This window comes from Carlito syrichta, unplaced genomic scaffold, assembly GCF_000164805.1.
Source record: "Carlito syrichta isolate Samal-C Ts95f unplaced genomic scaffold, Tarsius_syrichta-2.0.1 Scaffold308237, whole genome shotgun sequence".
Classification (NCBI taxonomy): domain Eukaryota; kingdom Metazoa; phylum Chordata; class Mammalia; order Primates; family Tarsiidae; genus Carlito; species Carlito syrichta.
Window position 1 is genome coordinate 489,059 of NW_007252333.1, and position 19,601 is coordinate 508,659.

At 36.1% G+C, this 19,601-nt stretch overlaps 1 pseudogene; it reads left to right on the plus strand.

The window, feature by feature from the left end:
- The first annotated feature begins 9,270 nt into the window (after window positions 1-9,270).
- On the plus strand, window positions 9,271-17,806 carry LOC103267757 (annotated as a pseudogene).
- The last annotated feature ends 1,795 nt before the right edge of the window (window positions 17,807-19,601 follow it).

Below are 19,601 nucleotides of genomic sequence, written 5' to 3' on the forward strand. Positions count from 1 at the left end.
GGAGCGGCCACTGCACTCCAGTCTGGGTGACAGAGTGAGACTCCAACTCAAAAAAAAAAAAAAAAAATAGGAACAATCACTTAGTTATAAGTTCTTATACATTCATACAACCAAAAAGGTGATGCAAACTTAAACATTTCTAAATAGTTTTCTCTCTCTCCAAACTACCAAAAAACAAGAGAATCTTTTTTTGGCAATTATGTTTTCTATAAAACACTGCAGAAACCAGGAGGGATAAAATCTATTATTCCAAGGTCCTGTGCTTAACTTCTCAAAATCCAAACACCTTAGTAATTCAGAGAGAGAGAAAACAAAACAAATGGCCCAAGTTGTTTCCTCGTGGTCTCAAAAATCCTCCTCCAATTGACCTCTCCAAAGAATAAGCTTTATAGCTCACTCATTCACTCACTCAACTTGTATTTATTTAATGACTACCATGAGAGACTAAGCAGGTAAACAGGACAGATATGGTTCCCTACTTTCACAGAGCTAACAGCATAGCTGGAACAGAGAGGCAAACAATTGAAAAAAAGTATGATAGGAACAATTATACTAATTTTCACAACAATTATACTCAATACTTCCCATGTGTAAGGCATTGTGCTAAGGCTCTAACAAGTATTTATCTCATGTAACCTTCACAGCAATCCTTCAATCAGTTAGTATTATCTATATTTCTTACAGATGAGGAAATAGGAACATAAAGGTTAAATTCTTTTTTTCAAAGTAACAGGGTAGTGAAGATATGGTTTAAACCTAAGCATTCTGATTCCAAAGAGATTCTTTGAACAACCCAGATATCTGCCTACGCTTATGTAAGTAGTAGTCCCAAAGGCATTTAATAAGGGTTGAGGTCCCGATCACAAAGTTCTATTTAAATATAAATATTTGTATTTATCAAAAAAAAACCCTGTAACTTCTTACCATATGTCAAACATGTTGCCAAATGCTATGAAACACACACACAAATTGAAGAAATGATTTTTTTAAAGAACATATAATTGAGGTAAAAAAATTGATAACCACCTTAAATAGCAATAAGTCAACAAAAAAGTGTAGTTTCAGACTAAAATTGCTATAAGAAGTTTAAGTACAGAAAGTTCTTTAAGATTTGGAATATGTTTTGTTAGCTTTAGTTTAAAAATACAATTATTATCAAAGTAGTATAGCAGAAATATAGAGAGATTTACTTATTGGACATATTTCTAATCTTAACACCCTATTCAGTGCCATAATTTGAAAATTGGATTTTATAAACAATTTTTATTCCTTCTTATCTTTCAAATTAACTTTTCCGGTATAAAATAGCATGCAAATTATAATTACCTGTATACGTACGAATCAACATATAAAATAAAACATAAAGACAAATGTATACCCTTTCTAGCTGCATTCATCTCCTTACATCTTCCCCAGTCCCACCTCATGTGAACAACCACTCAGAATAGAGGTGTTTTTATTCCTGTATATTGTCATTATCATTTAATATAAATATATATACATATACATACACATAAAACATACCATAATTAGTATTGTGCTGCAGGTTTTGATTGGATATAAATAGTATTCGATTATACGTGTCTTCCCACAACTTTTTTCTCAATCCTTTAATGATGTGTGGATCTAATCTGTTGATGCACATTTAATACTGTTTCTAATTTCTAAACTACTGCAAAAAATTACAATAGTTTTGTATATGTCTACTTGTGAAAGTTTCTTCAGAAGTGTAAGGTGTGTGTGTGTGTGTGTGTGTGTGTGTGTGTGTGTGTGTGATGGGTAGGATCATTGGATGGGAGATTATGTGCATATTCAACAATGCATGCATCCAGAAGTTCTCCACAATCTTTGTGCCAATTTAAACTTCCCTAAGAACTATCTGAGAGTACTAACCTTCTACATCAACAATACTTAACAATGTGTAAATGTCACCAAAAGATGAACTCTTACATTCATATGAATATTAACTATATACCTGTCTTAACATGTACTTCCTTGAGTACTTATACAGTTGAGATACTGTTATACTTATTAGCCACTGGTTTTCCTCTTCTGGAAAGTGCTTACCCATGCCCTCTACTCATTTTCCCACAGTGTCATTTGCTTTATGGTACTATTCTATAGATGTTATTTGTAATACGAATCCTTTAGCACTTGAATGTATAACAAATATCTTTTTACAGTACTTCACTCTCTTTGTGTTGACTATGACACGGGGTCTTAATATAAAAAAGTCCTGTTTCTTATCAATGAAATCTAACATCACAGACATGTTGTATATTTTAATTAATTTTATTTTAAAAGTTTTAATGTTGCTTTTATATTTTGGAATCTAGCTCCCAGGAATGTTTTTATAAATAAAATAACATATAAATCATATGTATGTACTTTTCTATTAAGATCATCTTTCTAGCCGGGCTCAGTGGCTCAGCCTGTAATCCCGCGCCTTTGGGAGGCTGAGGTAAGTGGATTGCCTGAGCCTGCGGGTTTGAGACCTGCCTGGGGCAACTTGGCGAGACCTCATCTCTACAATAAATCAAAAAACATAGCCGGGCGTGGTAGCACGCACCTGTAGTTCCAGCTACTTGGAAGGCTGAGGCAAGGCGGAAGGATCGACAGAGCCCAGCAGGTCGAGGCTGCGGTTGCCAGGAGCGGCCACTGCACTCCCGTCTGGGCGACAGAGTGAGACTCCAACTCAAAAAAAAAAAAATCATCTTTCTAAACCAATTTGTTAAATATTTTGTACAAGAATTCATCAAGAAACTGATTCACCATGTCACTTCAGTCATTTTCTGACATATACATGGGCACATTTCTGAGTTCTCTATTCTATTCTGCCCCATTGGTTCGTGTATTTATTTTTGTGGCAATAACTCATTTTCTTAATTACTTTAACTTTAAAATGTACTTATATATGGAACAGCAGGTTCCCAAACTTTTATGCTTCTCAGTCAAGCAAAATTGCCTTAGTTAATGTTGACCCTTTGGTCATCTATATACATTTTAGAATCAGCTTTCAAATACCATGGGGAGAGTGAGAACCTGCATTTACTGAACTAATCTTAACTTGGTAGACTTGATAAGAGACAATGACCATTTTTATGAAATTGGTTCAACTTTCATGAACATGTGATATCTTTCCATTTATTCAGAACTTCTTTCATGTAGTTTAAGGATTTTAAAAAATGTTCTCCCTGAAGAGCTTTACACATTTTTTTGTTGTTTTTGTTCCTAGATATTTTCATTTATTTTATAAATGTTTATAGCAAATTTCCCAACTCTTCTTTGACTGAAGTAAAGGGACACGTTATTGGATCGTTTAAAAATCAATCATATAAGAAGAAAATTTGCTAAACTCTCCCACAGTTCTAATAATGTATAGGTCTTAAAATTTCTATGTAGACAACCACATATTTGAATTAAAACAGATATGGTTCTATCTTTCCAATCCATATATTTTTATTTGTTTTCTCTACCTTACTGTGCATTCTAGGACCTCCAATGCAATGGTGAATTTAGTGATTTTGAAAGAAATGATTCTACTGTTTAACCATCATATGTTGTTTGCAATAAGTTAGAATAGATGTATTTTATCCATTTGAATAAGTTCCCTTCGATTTCACTTAACATAAAGTGTTGCACTTTAACAAATTTTTTTCTACATCAAGTAAACTAATTATATATATAACATATAATCCATTTACATGTTAAAGGAGAGAACTGCATTTTTAGGTTTTCTGAGGGTAGGATCTGCATTCCCAGCATAAACTCAAATTATTCATAATATATCATTGCTTTAATTTTCTTTTAGTATGTTGAAAGCTCTTCTTTCAATTGGAAACTTTATAATCTTCTGTTTTTTGCTAAACATAAATAATGCTTATGTGTATTTTCAAACTGTCCACTTTAGGAGAGAATCATTTATAGAAATTTTGGAACACCTAAAAATAGGAATAGTATATAGTATTAATAGTTTACTTATGCATTTTTAAATTTAGATAAACTTTTGCATAGAAACAATCCTAGAGAGATACGTTTGAAATATTAAGAGTGCTTCTTTCTAGAGAGTAGGATTTGAGATAACTTTTTTTATTCTTTGTATACTTTTTGGTACTTCTTAAATGGTTACAATATTATTTTAATTATCAGAAAATATAACAATAATTTTCTAAAATTGACAATAGTAAGTTGGTTACTACTAACTGTGAACCTACTACATTATAAGCATTGGCTAGCAATTTTTATAACTTATTCCTAATATTCACAACATCTCTGCAAGACAGCTTTAGTTCATGTGAGAAAACTGAGGTTTTCAAAGGATAAGCAAATTCCTCAAGGCTACCCAGTTGCTGAACAAAGGAATTGGGATTTGAATTTTGTTTTTTCTAATACTAAATACAAATCACACAAAAGATTTAAGTATCTAATTAAGAGTTATAAGGCACTTCATGTTAGCGTTTCTTCAGCTTTGAGTAAAGTCTTAGAATTACATTAGTGGCAATGGACATAGGTTATAACTTATCTGAAAAGTAAATGATTTCTTTTTTCGTTTTCTTTCTTTCTTTTTTTTTTTTTCTCGCTCCATTCACTTGAACCAATGTTTAACCCTTAGAAATCTCAATCAAGCCTTATGGAAATCAGAATAGGCAACCAATTCCTGATCAAAAGCCCATGCCAAAAGTGATAAGATTGACAAGTGAGACCTCATCAAACTGAAAAACTTCTGCAAAGCAAATGAAACCATCAAGAGAGCGGAGAGACAGCCCACAGAATGGGAAAAAGTATTTGCCAACTGCATTTCTGACAGAGGCCTAACATCCAGAATCTACAAAGATCTCGAATGTGCCAAAAGGAAAAGAACAAACAGCCCCATTAAAAAATGGGCAGAAGACATGAATAGACACTTCTCAAAAGAAGTCATATGGGCAGCAAACAGACACATGAAAAAATGCTCTGTCTCACTAATCGTCAGAGAAATACAAATCAAAACCACATTGAAATGCCATCTAACTCCAATAAGAATGGCCATCATTAATAAAACAAACAACAACAGACGCTGGCGAGGATGCAGAGAAAAGGGGACACGTCTACACTGCTGGTGAGAATGCAAACTAGTTCAGTCTCCATGGAAAAACAGTGTGGCAATTCCTAAAAGAACTAGAAATTGACCTCCCATATGACCCAGCAATCCCCCTTCTGGGAATATACCCAGAGGAACTTAAATCACTACAAAAAAGATACCTGCACATGCATATTTATTGCAACACTATTTACAAGAGGAAAACCACGGAACCAACCATGCTGGCCATCAAAACTGGACTGGATAAAAACAATTTGGCACATACACAATGATGGAATATTACACAGCCATAAAGAAAAACAAAATTATGAACTTCGAAGCAACTTGGATGGATTTAGAGTCTATAATACTCAGTAATTTATCTCAGAAACAAAGGACAGAGTACCACATGTTCTCATTCATTAGCAGACCCTGAACATTTACCATAATGCTATAAGAAAGGAATTGCCAGTAGCCAAAAACTGCCAGGGGAGAGAGCACACAATATTAATAAGGGTACTCGATCTCAAACCAGGCAAAGTGGGGACCAAAGGGAGGCCCAGATTTTACCTGTATGATGACTGCTTGTGTACCTGATCTTGAATAGTACCTCCCATCTTTAAAGTTGAAAAAAAGAAATCTCACTTAAGCCTAATCTTACACATCACATTGGGTATTGCAAATAACAAGTGTACAAAAATAAATTAATGAATTCGAGATGGAGTAAAATAGAAAGAAGCAGACAGGAGGGGCAAACACAACATTATGCAAAGCTAGTGACTTGTCATAAGATCTGAGGTTTGAAATAGTGATTTTAAATCTTTGCTTTGAATCTCAGTGCAGATGCAGACGATAGGAGACATCCTCTGAAGAAGCTGATTATGCTACATGGTGCATAGAGAACTGATGAGGAAAAATAAGATGCAGATTTGTCATAAGCATTTGGGGTTTTTTGCTTATACATTAGATTGCAAGTCCTTCTGTGGCTGAAAAAAAAATGTATTACGGTATATTCTTACATTTCCAGAGATCACCTTAGGTAACCTAGAAATTCTTAGCTCCAAAAAGAAAACTTACAGACTGACAACTTTTGCTGTTCTTCGAAATGCCCTCTACAAACGCATCTGAACTCATGACTGAAAAGCAGAGTGCTTCTCCCAATGGGCAATTAAGTAGAAAGTCTTTCCTTTCTTACTTATGAGGAGGAAAATGTGTGATTTTATGCATTGTTCCTTTTCTGTGAGTTTCGTTCATCTGGAGCAAAAGACCTTTGATTGAGATCTGCTCTTCATCAATTAAGGTGAGAACAAAAATACTCAAGACCTAAATTTACCAGAAATAGCAGAGAACATTTTCTAAATTTTCTCAAGAAATTTTTTTTTTTTTTTTTTTTTTTGAGTTGTAGTCTCACTCTGTCACCCAGGCTGGAGTACAGTGGAACACTCACGGCCGCCTCATCTTCGACCTGCTGGACTCCAGCGATCCTTCTGCCTCAGTCTTCCATGTAGCCAGAATTACAGGCGCATGTTACCATGCCCAACTAATTTTTTATTTATTGTAGAGAAGAGAATTTACCAAGTCTGAACTTGCGGGCTCAGGCTATCCATTTGCCTTGGTCTCCCAAAGTGCTGGGATTACAGGCTGAGCCACCGAGCCTGGCCCCAAGAAAGTTTTAATGGAAATGATATGTGGTCAGTTTGGGTAGATATTAGACCAGACCATGACTCCAAGAAGATTGAAACACAAACCTTCAAATAACTCACATCCCAAGAGTTTCTTTGCTCCATGCACATGCTGTTTGTTTCTAACAAACCTTGGGGAACACCAGTCAACTCCCTTTGGCTATGCAGCCGTCACACAATCCATCAGCTTACAACTGTTCTTTATGGTTTTCAGCAATATGCTTAAGGCACCAATAAGCATCCAACTGCAGTTGTCCTGGACAAAGTGCAAAGCTGTTTTTAGCATTAAATAATGCAAATCTAAAAATAGACATGATTTATTTCCTCCTTCTATCCCACTGCCTGAATTTCAATATCATTTGTCTATAGCCCCTATTTGTCAGGCATCCTACATCTTTCATTTTTAATATTTCAATATGTATGGTATTCATTTCCCCTACCTGTCATTGAGATAAAAAACCATGAACTGCACTTGTGTCTCCCTTACCGTTCAGGAAACAAGACTGAGAAGTGCCCAGTTTCCAAGGGCCAGGCTTAGCTCTTCTTAATAATATTGAACAAATATGTGTGTGGTGCCCACTGTATGGTAGATACATATTCTCTCTTACTAATTATTTACAATACTAAGAGTAAGTGGTATTCCTATTTTACAGGCGATAAGACAGAGACCTGGAGAAATAAACCATTTGCTCCATAGCTATGAAGAAGTAGAATTTGAATATAAAAGTCTCTCAAAGTCTAACTATTTTCAATACATTAAATGACTGTTAGCAAAAGTAAATAAATGATGACTAGTCAATTCCTGCAAAAAGTGGCCTAAACATATCTTTAAAAGTTGCCTTAACTTAACAATCTTAACACTTGTTGCTAAATGAGTAAGCTGCCAGGATAAATTGCTAATTATTTTTCTAAGTATCTCTTGTATATCTTGTCTAACCTATACAGAATTGTCAATGCAAATTGAATTATAAACTTAAAATCACTTTAAGTTTCAAAAAATATGACCTTAAAGAAAGGATGAAGATTAAGGTCACATAAGCCAGGATTTTACAAATAATTATACTAGGTTACCTCGGGCTTTAGAAATCTTAATAACAAAGATATGTACCACAAAAAAGTGTCAGACAAAACTTATAATCAATGATTTAAAAGAAGACACAAGATGTCATGGGAATCCTGCCCAGGGACAGTCTTTCATTCATTCAGTCTTTAATTCATCAACTATATATTGAATGTTTACCATTGTCCAGATATAAAACTAACTTGTAAGGAAAGTCAACGAAAACATACACTAGGTTATTGCTCCCATAGCACTGAGACTCCAGAAGAGGAAGATAAGAGGCCAAATAAATGCAACTGAGCAAGACATGGTCTCTACAATAAATCAAAAAAATTAGCTGGACATGGTGGCACGTGCTTGTGCTTCCAGCTACTTGGGAGGCTGAGGCGGAAGGATCACCTAAGCCTAGCAGGTCGAAGCTGCAGTGGCCATGAACGTGTCATTACACTCCAGCCTGGGTGACAGTGGGACTCTGATTCAAAAAAAAAAAGCATAAAAGACACAGTATCGGGTTCTCATATGTGCCATGGTGAAAACAATACGAAGGTGTTAATGAGTGTTTTAGGAGCCCCATTAGCTTTTGCCAATATATGAGGAATTTTTAACATTATCTGTGACCATAATAACAAAAATATGTCAAAAAATCTCTACTATGAAATGACCATTAATAAAATTTTATTATGTTAGAAAAGAACACAATGAAAGAGACACCTGAGCCATCCACAGTGGTCATAAATATTTTGCTGTCTGCCCAGATGGAATCTTTAGCAATTGTTTTGATGTGGCATAGCATAACATTTTCAAGTTTAGCAGAGTCAAGTCAAGTTAAAAGAATTCTCAAAGCTGTAGTTAAAAAGAAAAGATGTATTGCATTCAGCCTCAAAAACCATGGGCCACTGATCTGTATCATAAAGCTTAGAAGTCCCTAATATATTACTTAATGTAGAAATTCATCTCTCCCTTTGTGTACACCCTGCACTAGTGTCAGAACTGAGACACTTGTCTGTGTGACTTCCAAGCTACCACACTCTCCATTACAAAACACTGCTTTTTAAATATCACTGTGAGTGGGCACAGTGGCTCACACTTGTAATCCCAGCACTTTGGAAGGCAGAGGCAAGAGGATTGCCTAAGCTCAGGGGTTCCAGACCAGTCCGGGTAACTTGGCGAGACCTTGTCTCTACAATAAATCCAAAACAGCCAGGCGTGGTGGCACACGTGTAGTTCCAGCTACTTGGAAGGCTGAGGCAGGAGGATCACCTGAGCCCAGCAGGTCAATGCTGTGGTGGCCGTGATCATGCCACAGCACTCCAGTCTGGGCAACAGAGTAAGATACTGACTCAAAACAAAAACAAAAACAACAAAAACAAAAACAAAAAATTTGCTGTCTGGTGGCCATTAAGCATTTCTGAGTTGTTAATACGGCAATTCAACACTATGTCGGCTTTTGATTATATTCATTAAAGGAGATGAATATGAACGTCTATAAAACCAAGGGCAGTACAAGGGTGGTAGAAGCAGGTGGTAATAACTGGTCCTCCCAGGATGGTTCACAGAAAAAGGAACACAAAACCGTACAATTTGTGCAGTGAAATTCAAAACACCTTTTGTAAGTCAACAAAACAAGTTTTTCATGGTTCAGAAAACAGGGCTTATTGAGTCTCTTATTATTGAACTCATGTTACAACCAGCATGTCCGTGTACACCAAAAAAAACACCAAAAAAACCCAAAAAACCCATGTGTTATAATGTTGATTTATTTCTTTAAGTAATCAGCAATCTATCCAGTGACTCTACCATATGCTAAGACATATCGCTAACTTATCCCATGAAGTTGGGTGAAGCTGTTCTTCACCCATTTCCTCAACACAAAATGAATTTAATACTTGTCCTACTAACTTTCCAAGATGCCGTGCTTGGTGTTTCGTACACACTATCTCATTTTATCCTTCCAAAATGCTCATGAGGTAGGCATCATCAATTAAAGCCATTTTACTGATGAGTTCAATGAGGCCTCAGTAATGCAAATCCTACAAATGACAGAAGATAAGTTTTTAAAAATGCTATACAAAATGATGTAATCACAGCCATCATTAAAAAGAAAGAAGTACGTTGTCTGAAAAAAAACATCAACGAGAAACCCTTAAAAGATACAAATTGACAGTAGCTTTGTAGTCTACCAGATGCAATTCAGAGCAATAACACAAAACTTTTACTCAGAGATTTTGCAAGCCAGCCACAGGATTTAGCATTTTTGTTCATATTTTTAGTCATTCACCTTTAAAATAACCCTATGAAACACACACTATCATTACCTTCATGGCACAGGTGTAGAAACATAGGGACAGAAAGATCAAATAACTTGCTCCAGATAATAACTAATAGGTGGTAGAGCTGGGAAACCCAGGCACTCTGGTTCTTAAACCTGGCCTCATAATCCTAACACTGAACTACTTCTGTGAAGCAAGCTAGAAAGGGTGCAAACCAATTAGCTATTTATTCTACAGGCTCAGGGAACAGATCACTGGGTTATTTTTCCTCATGCAGAAGCCCTCGGGCCATCCTCTAGGCTCTGTTGGTGGTTCAGTCTGATATTTCACTGGAAGGAGGGATCAGAGTTTCTAATGGCAGCTCACCAGCACTGTTCATACTCCGTGATCTCTTTAAGGTTCTGTTTCTCATTTGCAAATGGAGAAAAGAATGCCTATTCATCAGAGACTTAGTGAGGATCAAGTGCATTTAGCGCAAATCTTGGCACAGACACGGTTGGCACCCAGTAAACATGAGACTCTTTCTTTCATTGGGCTCAAATGTGGTGTCAATTCAAATAATTTATACTCCCATAAGCTATTTAGGAAAAGATGAGAGAAAGGCCTCAGGTCATAAAATGCTAGGTTTTGAATCAACTCTATATTGTCCTGAGTCATAAAGTAATCTGCTTTTATGAAAATAATGTTACCCTATAAATGAGTATCTATAAATAGAATTGTTTTTAATCCCTAAAACACTGTATGTATATTGATTTTCTTAGGGGTCAGTATATTTGATTTGATAGACTGGTAGACAGATCTCTTTTAGCAATTCCTGGATCAGTTATATACTTGCTCAGGCCATGGGTCTGCCTACACAAATTTTATCACCAAACAGAATTGTCAGCCGGGCTCGGTGGCTCAGCCTGTAATCCCGCGCCTTTGGGAGGCTGAGGTGAGTGGATTGCCTGAGCCCGCGGGTTCGAGACCCGCCTGGGCAGCAAGACCTCATCTCTACAATAAATCAAAAAATCAGCCGGGCGTGATAGTGTGCGCCTGTAATTCCGGCTACTCGGAAGGCTGAGGCGGAAGGATCGCCGGAGCCCAGCAGGTCGAGGCTGCGGTGGCCGGGAGCGGCCACTGCACTCCAGTCTGGGCGACAGAGTGAGACTCCAACTCAAAAAAACAAACAAAAACAAACAAACAAACAAACAAAAACACCCAGAATTGTCTGTAACTATTAGCAGTCAAGATAGAAAGCAAGGTACAGTTTTCTAATAAACCACACTGAAGTGTCTGCAAACATGTGAACCTTTCATGTTATAAACTGTGCCCACAGTTTAGTAAAGGGCATATTTTGGGTATGTCATGTATTTGAACTTTGGAAGCTCCCATGACCTCATTTTAAGACTTTAATTGTTCCTAAAATAGACCAAAACTAAGCAGGTGGCAATCTATGTCGATTCAAGGCAATAGTTATTCTTCACACAGGGGTTCTCTTGTTTAAAAACAACATAAAATATCTATGTTTATAAGGAAATTTTTAATATTACAAAGGTTCTTTAATCTCTTCATGCTAAGAGTTTTTAATTAGAGTTAATAAAATTAGCTTAATTGCTACCAAAAATTTGTACTTGTGACCCTCTTACATTTCTAAATCCCAATCTGTAGATGAGCCTTTGAAATCCACTAAGCTAAAAACAAAAGCAAAGACAGTAATTACAAAAGGAATTGCATAATCCACAGAGCTCTTGAATTATCAAAATGAGTTAGGGATTTTAAGAAAGTACTTTAAATATGCAAAGAACATTTCAATTGCATTAAACTTTATCTTTTAATGATAGGGTGTTTAGTTTGCATAAATAGAGTGTAAAATAATATTTGTTTTATGTCAAATTTTAAAAATTGTTAAGAATGTTAAACTTTTTAAACACCCAAAATAACTAGAAAATGGATTTGATGCATTTCAGCATACATAAAGTATAGCCATATCAAAAGTGGAAAAAAGTTTCAAGTTGAAAGGTTATTCAATAATATCCTTTTAGACAAAAATATATGGTGAAAAGTATGACTCTACTCCAATATTATTGTTGTTCTCCAACAATAACTTGTTAATGAGACCATGTTGGGGAAACTGTAACATACGGGGTTCAATCAAATAGTGAAGTCAGTTAAACAATAAACTCAGTGGTATAGTTGGATGCCAAGTGAAAAGTGTTTTATGTGGTCAGAAGCTCGTTGGTGTTTGTGTGTTTGTTTGTTTTAGCAGTTTTCGGTTTTTACATGTGAAGACTTCAATAATCTTATTTCAGAAAAACTACCAGGATGGGAGCTTTATATAATAATGTATAAGAAGAACCCAGTCAGTATTCCTGGAGAATATGAGAATTTACTATCAAACAAAATGCGGGCTATGGATATTTTGTTACTATAAAACTAAAAGTAAGTTATCGTCAAACTAAATGCAAATCTATCACAAATAAGGTAGATTTAGATTGAGCTGAGATGATTCCTTAAATAATTTTATTTAGCACATATTAGATACTAAATGATCAACTTTTGGTAACTGTCATAATTTGGGCAATAGTGATCAAACAAAGCTCAGTGTCTCAGTATGGTGGTTGGCCCTGCATTAAGTGGGCATACAGTCTCTGAGTCTAACAGATACACTGCCATTGGCTTGAGGCAGGGAGCAGAGGGTGGGAGAAGGGGAGAAAGAGTAGGGGAGGGAAATATATATGGAGATGGAGAGGTGGGGGTATGAGAGTCAAGAAAGATTTATAGTTGGATGGTGACAGATAAGCTGGAAGCTGACTGTGTTGAGGATCCATGAGCTAGCAGTAGCCATGAAAGTCACTCTTATTTTTATGGAGCATTAAACATTCAGTGAGGTTGTGTTAAACACCACAGGTTGATCTTAGCTAAGCTTTTGAGCATCAAACTTAGACATGTTTGCTATATCACATTTGTTAGACATAAATATGCAGATGCTATTTATACCTTTAATTTATATACCTAAGTAGCCCATAGTATATATAAAAACAGTGATGACAATGATGATGATAGCTAATGCTTACATATGCCCTTTTAATGGTCAGATACTGTTCTTAAAACATGACATGAATTAACCCATTTGATCCTCATAACAACTCTACTAGGTAGGTACTATTATTATTCCCATGTTTTATATACAAAAACTGAGGCACAAAGGATTTAAGTGATTGTACCACAAGCACATAGCTAATAAGTGGTAGAGTTGAGATTCAAAGCAGTATGACTTCAGGGTCCATATCTTCCATCCATCTGTGTTTATCTATTTTACTTGTTGTATTTGCTCAGCTACATCGGTAGTCACTGTTATTTCTAAGTTATTCCCCATTGACTTGCTGGCTTATGTTTCCTGATTTACACTTGCCTGTGGGTCCATATATGACCCTAAGTTAACTGGGCTAAAAAAAGAAAAAGTGGGCTGAACAACTTTATACCTAATTGGACAATTTTGATTCATCCTCTAAATTGAAAAGAAATCTATGTGGCTGAGCTTATTTGACTCTTTTATCTAATTTATTTTATTTTTAAAAAGTGTAGAATTCCTTTCTATTGGAAACAATATATAGTTATTAGCAACTATTTCTACTTGCCCTTTTGTTGTGAACTAGAAAGTAAAGCAGGAGTTTTATCAAAACACACGGAGTGGTTGAAATAAATGCTCTTTATTTAATTACCACAAATTCCTGCAGAGTTATACTCATATAAATTACACTCACTGGATAGAAAAAAATATTTGAATCCAATAGATTACATATTTAAGCCTGAAAACAGCAAGAAAGAGCAAGATAAAAGTATTAGTCAAAACTGAAAGTGCCTTTGAATGGCTGCTCTGTGCTCATTGTAACATTAACATCTATCGTACCTTTTTGAAACAAATGCTCAAAACACTAGGCTTACATTTTCAAAGTCTATATTACTTTATGCCTGACTATAGAGAGCAATTTATTTTGAACAGACCGATACCCCCAGTGAATCAAACACAAGTTCTTCAACATGAAACTTAAAATATTCCATTGATGGTGTCTGTGTCAGGAAGTAGCATCTATTTTTCTGTTTTGCAAAACAAATCCATTTCTTAATCAGATTGATGAACAGGCTTCACCTACTCCTTACCATCCCCTAGGAAGTTCTCAGCAATTTCATTTCCATTCAGGTCATTCCTCTAATATTGTCCTCTCAAAAGTCATGAATGGAAATTTTTAAGGGCCATTTTATCATCTTAATTCTACTTGGCTTCCCACCATCAATAGTACCTTTCCTGATACTCCCTTATGTCAGTTAGAGCCCTCTTGATCTTTCCTCTGATGGCCAATTGCTTGTCTCTTTTTTATCTGTTTCAAAATTCTTGCTCTCTAACCTTTAAATTCTCTTTCCCAAAGAATTGGGCAAATCAGTTAACAAACAAGCAAACAAATAAAAAAACAAAAAACCATTATTCTTAACCAGCTGACTCCAAAATTGTTTTCTAATCTTGATCTTGCACATGCATTTCAGATTTAAATTTTGACCCCAACTAAATATGAAGATAGCAATATTTCCTTTATAAAGGCAAGGAGTATAAAACAGAATAGCTTACTATGCAATGTAATGAAAAATACCTGGTTATTCCAAGGAGTTTCCTTCAGGACAATAGTAATATTGATTCAAAAGTATCAGAAATTGTACTTGGTGCTAATGACACAGAAGTGAATAAAATATATCTGTCAAGTCTGTTTAGGATCTGGCAGAAGGAAGCAGTGATGTCTGGACCCCTGGACAAACTGAATGCTCCTCTACATGTTTTGTTTTGTTTTGAAGTCCCTTTACCATATCCTTAATCCAGTTCATAGAGCAAACTTCCATTCTCCATGCTTTTATATCTCCCTAGGCAATAGGTATCTTATTTGGAGTAAGCCAAGGTATCAACATGCAAACAGATACATGTTTTTAGTCAAGTCTAATTCAGCTTCAAGTTGTTCCCAATAGAGAATTTAAGATAAATTATTTTCCTATTTAACATTAAGATATATGGTTTCCCATTTAACACATAAGCAAATTAAGAGAAAAAAATTTAAGGAGTGTGCCCTGACAACAGATGAGTCACTATGATTCTTTGCAACCATATGAACTTTTCTCTGTAACCATCAACCACAAAATATCTTTGGTCCCTAGTGGGCACTTCATGTGAGCCCTACATAGCAGATCAGATCAACCAGCAGGTGCTAGATCCGAGAGAGGAGAGAGGAAGAAAATCAATCTCAGAAGCCCTTGCTTGGACCAGTAAGATTGAGGGCACCATTTCATGAATTTTAAATGAAGAGACTGAGCTAAAAGTCTCCACAGTTCTTCCAGAGAAATGCTGTAATGCCAAGCCTCTGAGCTAGTGTGTTTCAGGAAAAGCTAGTTGTACTTTTTTGTGTAGCCATCCTACAAGGTACACGAGGGATTGGCACCTCCAGCAACTTAGTGGAAAGCGAAGACAGGCTGCCAAAAAGGCTGGCAGCTACCCAACCAAGTAGGATATGTTCAGATTTACCCAACTATTTATTTATCAGAACTTTAATCTGAAAATGATGGCCTGGCCTTCATAAAGCAACGCAAAAATCTGCTATAAAATGTCCCCATGCCTACATTCTGGCTTTCAGCCCAGCATACGGGAAAGGCAAGTTATGCTTTGACAAATGGACAAAAGATTCCACCATCCCTTCAAATTGTTCAACTGCTTTTTTAGTTTGTTTTATTCTTGGCTTGTTTGTTTGCATGGGTAGTTACAAAATCTTTAAAAAGTGATTTTTCAGGACTCCCACTCAAGAATGGAGCCTGCTAGCATATTCACACAGTTTGCATCTGTGACCTTCACAGACTATTTTTCCCTTCTTTCCTCCTTTTGTATTGAATGTGTACTGTAAACTCACATAGCTTGAGTAGGTACATAATGTCTCCATTATATTTCTAATCCTGAATGGAACGGATTAAACTGTCAGCATTCTCTCACCTGCGTACTTTTTTCTTAACAAGAATTTTAAATAAAAAACAACAACTGTTTGGTAATGTACACCGACAAGAGCTGAGAGAGCCCAAGTCATAAAAATAATAAGCATAATGAATCTTAGAATTATTGTTATCATCACTACCATTAAAAAAACAAAAATATATCTCTTCTTCATTTTACGAAAGCTCCCCTGAATCTTTCACATCTTGCATATCTTCCAACGACAGCGAAGAGTAAAGGGGCATAAGGTTGGTTACTTGTAAGTACATTTCATTTTGTTTCTGAACTCAGTTAACAAACAAGCAAGCAAATTAAAAAAATTTTTTTAAAAAAACCATTATTCTAATCAACTGACTCCAAAATCATTTTCTAATCTTGATCCTCCACAGGTAATTGAGACTTAAACTTTAACCTCAACTAAATATGAAAATAGTAATTTTTTCCTTTATAAAGGCAAGGAGTATAAAATAGAACAGCTTTACTATGTAACATAATATAAAATACCTGGCTATTCCAAGGAATTTCTTTCAGGACAATAGTAATATTTATTTCTACTCAAAAGTATCAGAAATTGTACTTGGTACTAACGACACAGAAGTGAATAAAACATATCTGTCCTCCAAAAACCTCAAGTCTGTTTAGGATCTGGCAGTCACATGGCACCTGTTCTCTCTTCTTCCTTAGAACTAACTGCACTGTCTTTGTTCTACCCTTCTTTTTGTCTTCTTCTCCAGGTCTTCCTGCTGAGCTCACCATAGGAAGAGCCATCGTGTGTTCATGTGCTGGTATTGAGAAGACAGGGCTATAGAAGTATACCAGTTTCTGTTGGGTGCTTGTCAAACATTGCCAGTTTCTGGGAGCTCAAGACTCCCCAGTAGGACTGAACTGTCCAGTTCTTTAGCCTGGAGAACCATGGCTATCGTGTTTCTCCTTGGGAACATATTAGTATATGAAGCATGAGAGAATATGATTCATTTGAACTCATTTAAATGATTAGGAAGAAGAATTTTATCTCATGGTGGAAATTTACTTGCTTATTCTTGTTAACTTTAGTATACTAACTTTCTCAAAAACAGCTTGCTCTCCAAGTACATCGCCATCTTGGGGAAACAGAGTTCATCTTCTAAACCTGATTGTATATCTGAATCATATGAAGAGATTTTAAGAAAATGTAGGTCCCAGAACCTCCTCTATACCTACTGAATCAGAAAATCTGGAAGATGAAATATAAAAAATATAAATGCAGCCAGTGTGGAGAAGATCCTAGACAAGAAGGAGAACAGGCGGGATGGTGTGTCATTGACCCTAAAATGGCCATGGCTATGAAGAAGAACCCGGTGAAGAAAATCTTGGTTGGGCGTCTGAATCCTTAAACCCCTGAGGAGAAGATCAGGGAGGACTTTGGCGAGTTTGGGGAGATGGAGGTCATTGGGCCACCAGTGGATCCAAAGTTGAACAAATGAAGTTTTGTGTTTATCACCTTTAAAGAGGAAGAACTTGTGAAGAAGGTTCTGGAGAAGAAGTTCCACATGATTAGTGGAAGCAAGTGTGAAATTAAGGTGGCCCAGCCCAGAGGTCTATCAGCAGCAGCAGTGTGGTTCTGGGGACCACGGGAACCACATTAGAGGGAACCAGGACAGTGGTAGTGGCAGTGAAGGTCAGGGTAGCACAAATTACAGCAAGAGCCAGCATCGCAGGGGCCACCAGAACAACCCACAGGCCATACTGAGGTAGCAAAGGGTGATCAGAGACTGTGCACGTGCTTGGTCTGAGTATAGAGTAAACACAATTATGTACCCAATTTAACTTGGCAAATTTTCTACGGCTTGTCCCATGTGCATCTTATTTAAAATTCTCCCCCTGGAAATCACTCTCCTGTTTCCAGAGCTCTAGTTGTTTAGGCAGCGTGTGGTGTCTCAGGCCAGGGACATTTCGGGCTGATTTATGACTGAGTCACCCAGAATCAGATGAGGGCGCTGCCACCTCCCACTCCACTCTCTAGCCTGGACGTGTAGACCCTGGTTGTAAAGTGTAAAATCATATCTTTGGAAACCATTGTCACCCTTTCTCACTTTTAAATTTTGTATTATTTATATGTCATACATTTCCTTTAATGGAAGTGTTAATGTTACTGTACTTTTTGGTACCTTTTGGGAATCTAATGTATTACAAGGTATTTTACACATGTCCTGATTTTGTCATGACCTGGATATAGAAGGTATCCAAGCTTTTGAAATAAAAAATTAACCCCTCCAAAATAAAATAAAATGGAATTGATAATCCTCTCTGTTCCTCTCCAATCTCAAGACTCAGTATATTGCTAAGAACAAGGTTAGCTCTGGGTCTGTGTACCTCAACTCCTTTTAGCATAGCCATGTAACACACACAAACATCCAAGTACAAATATATTATGTGGGTTTTTTATTTGGGTGTGTCTAAAAAAATAGGGGCTGTAAAACATTTACCAAATAGAAAAGTGTTGACATATAAAAATATTACACAGTAAATGCAGCAACTTGGATGGTTTTAGAGTCTATCTTACTCAGTGATCTATCACAGAAACAAAGAACTGAATACCACATGCTCTCACTCAGAAGTGGACCCTGAACAATTATCATAATGCTACAAGAAAGAGAATGGCAGTGGTGGGAAACTAACAGGGGAGCGGGGACACACTTCACCAATTAGGGTACCTGTCTCAAACCAGGTGAAGAGGGGACCAAAGTGAGGCCCAAACTTTACCTGTACAATGACCATTTGTATACCTAACCCTAAATAGTATCCCACATCTTTAAAATAAAAATTAAAAATAAATAAATAAAATAAAAGTATTATACAATATAACTACAGTCTACTCCTATTTTCATAGCAAAAAGAGAAAGGTAAGTTATATGTAAAAGATATTAACAGAAACTAGATGTTTAAAGTAAGAATATGAATTTATTTCTCTTCCTTCTGATTACCTATACTTTCTAATTTTTCTATAGTTATTGATTTGTTATATAAATTAATTTTTAATTTTACTAACTTTCCAAAGTTATTTAGTCACAACTAACTTTCCAAATTTATGTACCACTAGAACCCATTACTACATAATATTGGTAAGCTAATAGATCCCAAAATGTAAAAAGGTAAAATGACTCAAACATATTAAAAGCTGACTTCTTACTTGTGTTACAAAACTGGTCACGTGAAATATTTGGCAGGACCATTTCTTGCAAGTGTTACTCAGAAATACAGGTTGACATTAGTTCTGCCATCTTTAACATGTGGCTTCTGCTATTGTTCTGAAGAATGTCTTCTATCCAAAAACCAGAATTGGAAGAGCATTAAGGTGTAGAGCATGGGAGGATTTTATGGGTCTAGTGTGTAAGGGATACTCGGGACTCCACTGACATTCCATTGGCTAGAACTCCATCATGTGGCTATGCCTCACTGTAGGGGGTTGGGAGACAGAGTCTTGAGTTGGGTAGTCTATTATCAGCAATATAAAAGGGAAGTCTGAATCTTTGGTAAATTACTGGTTTTT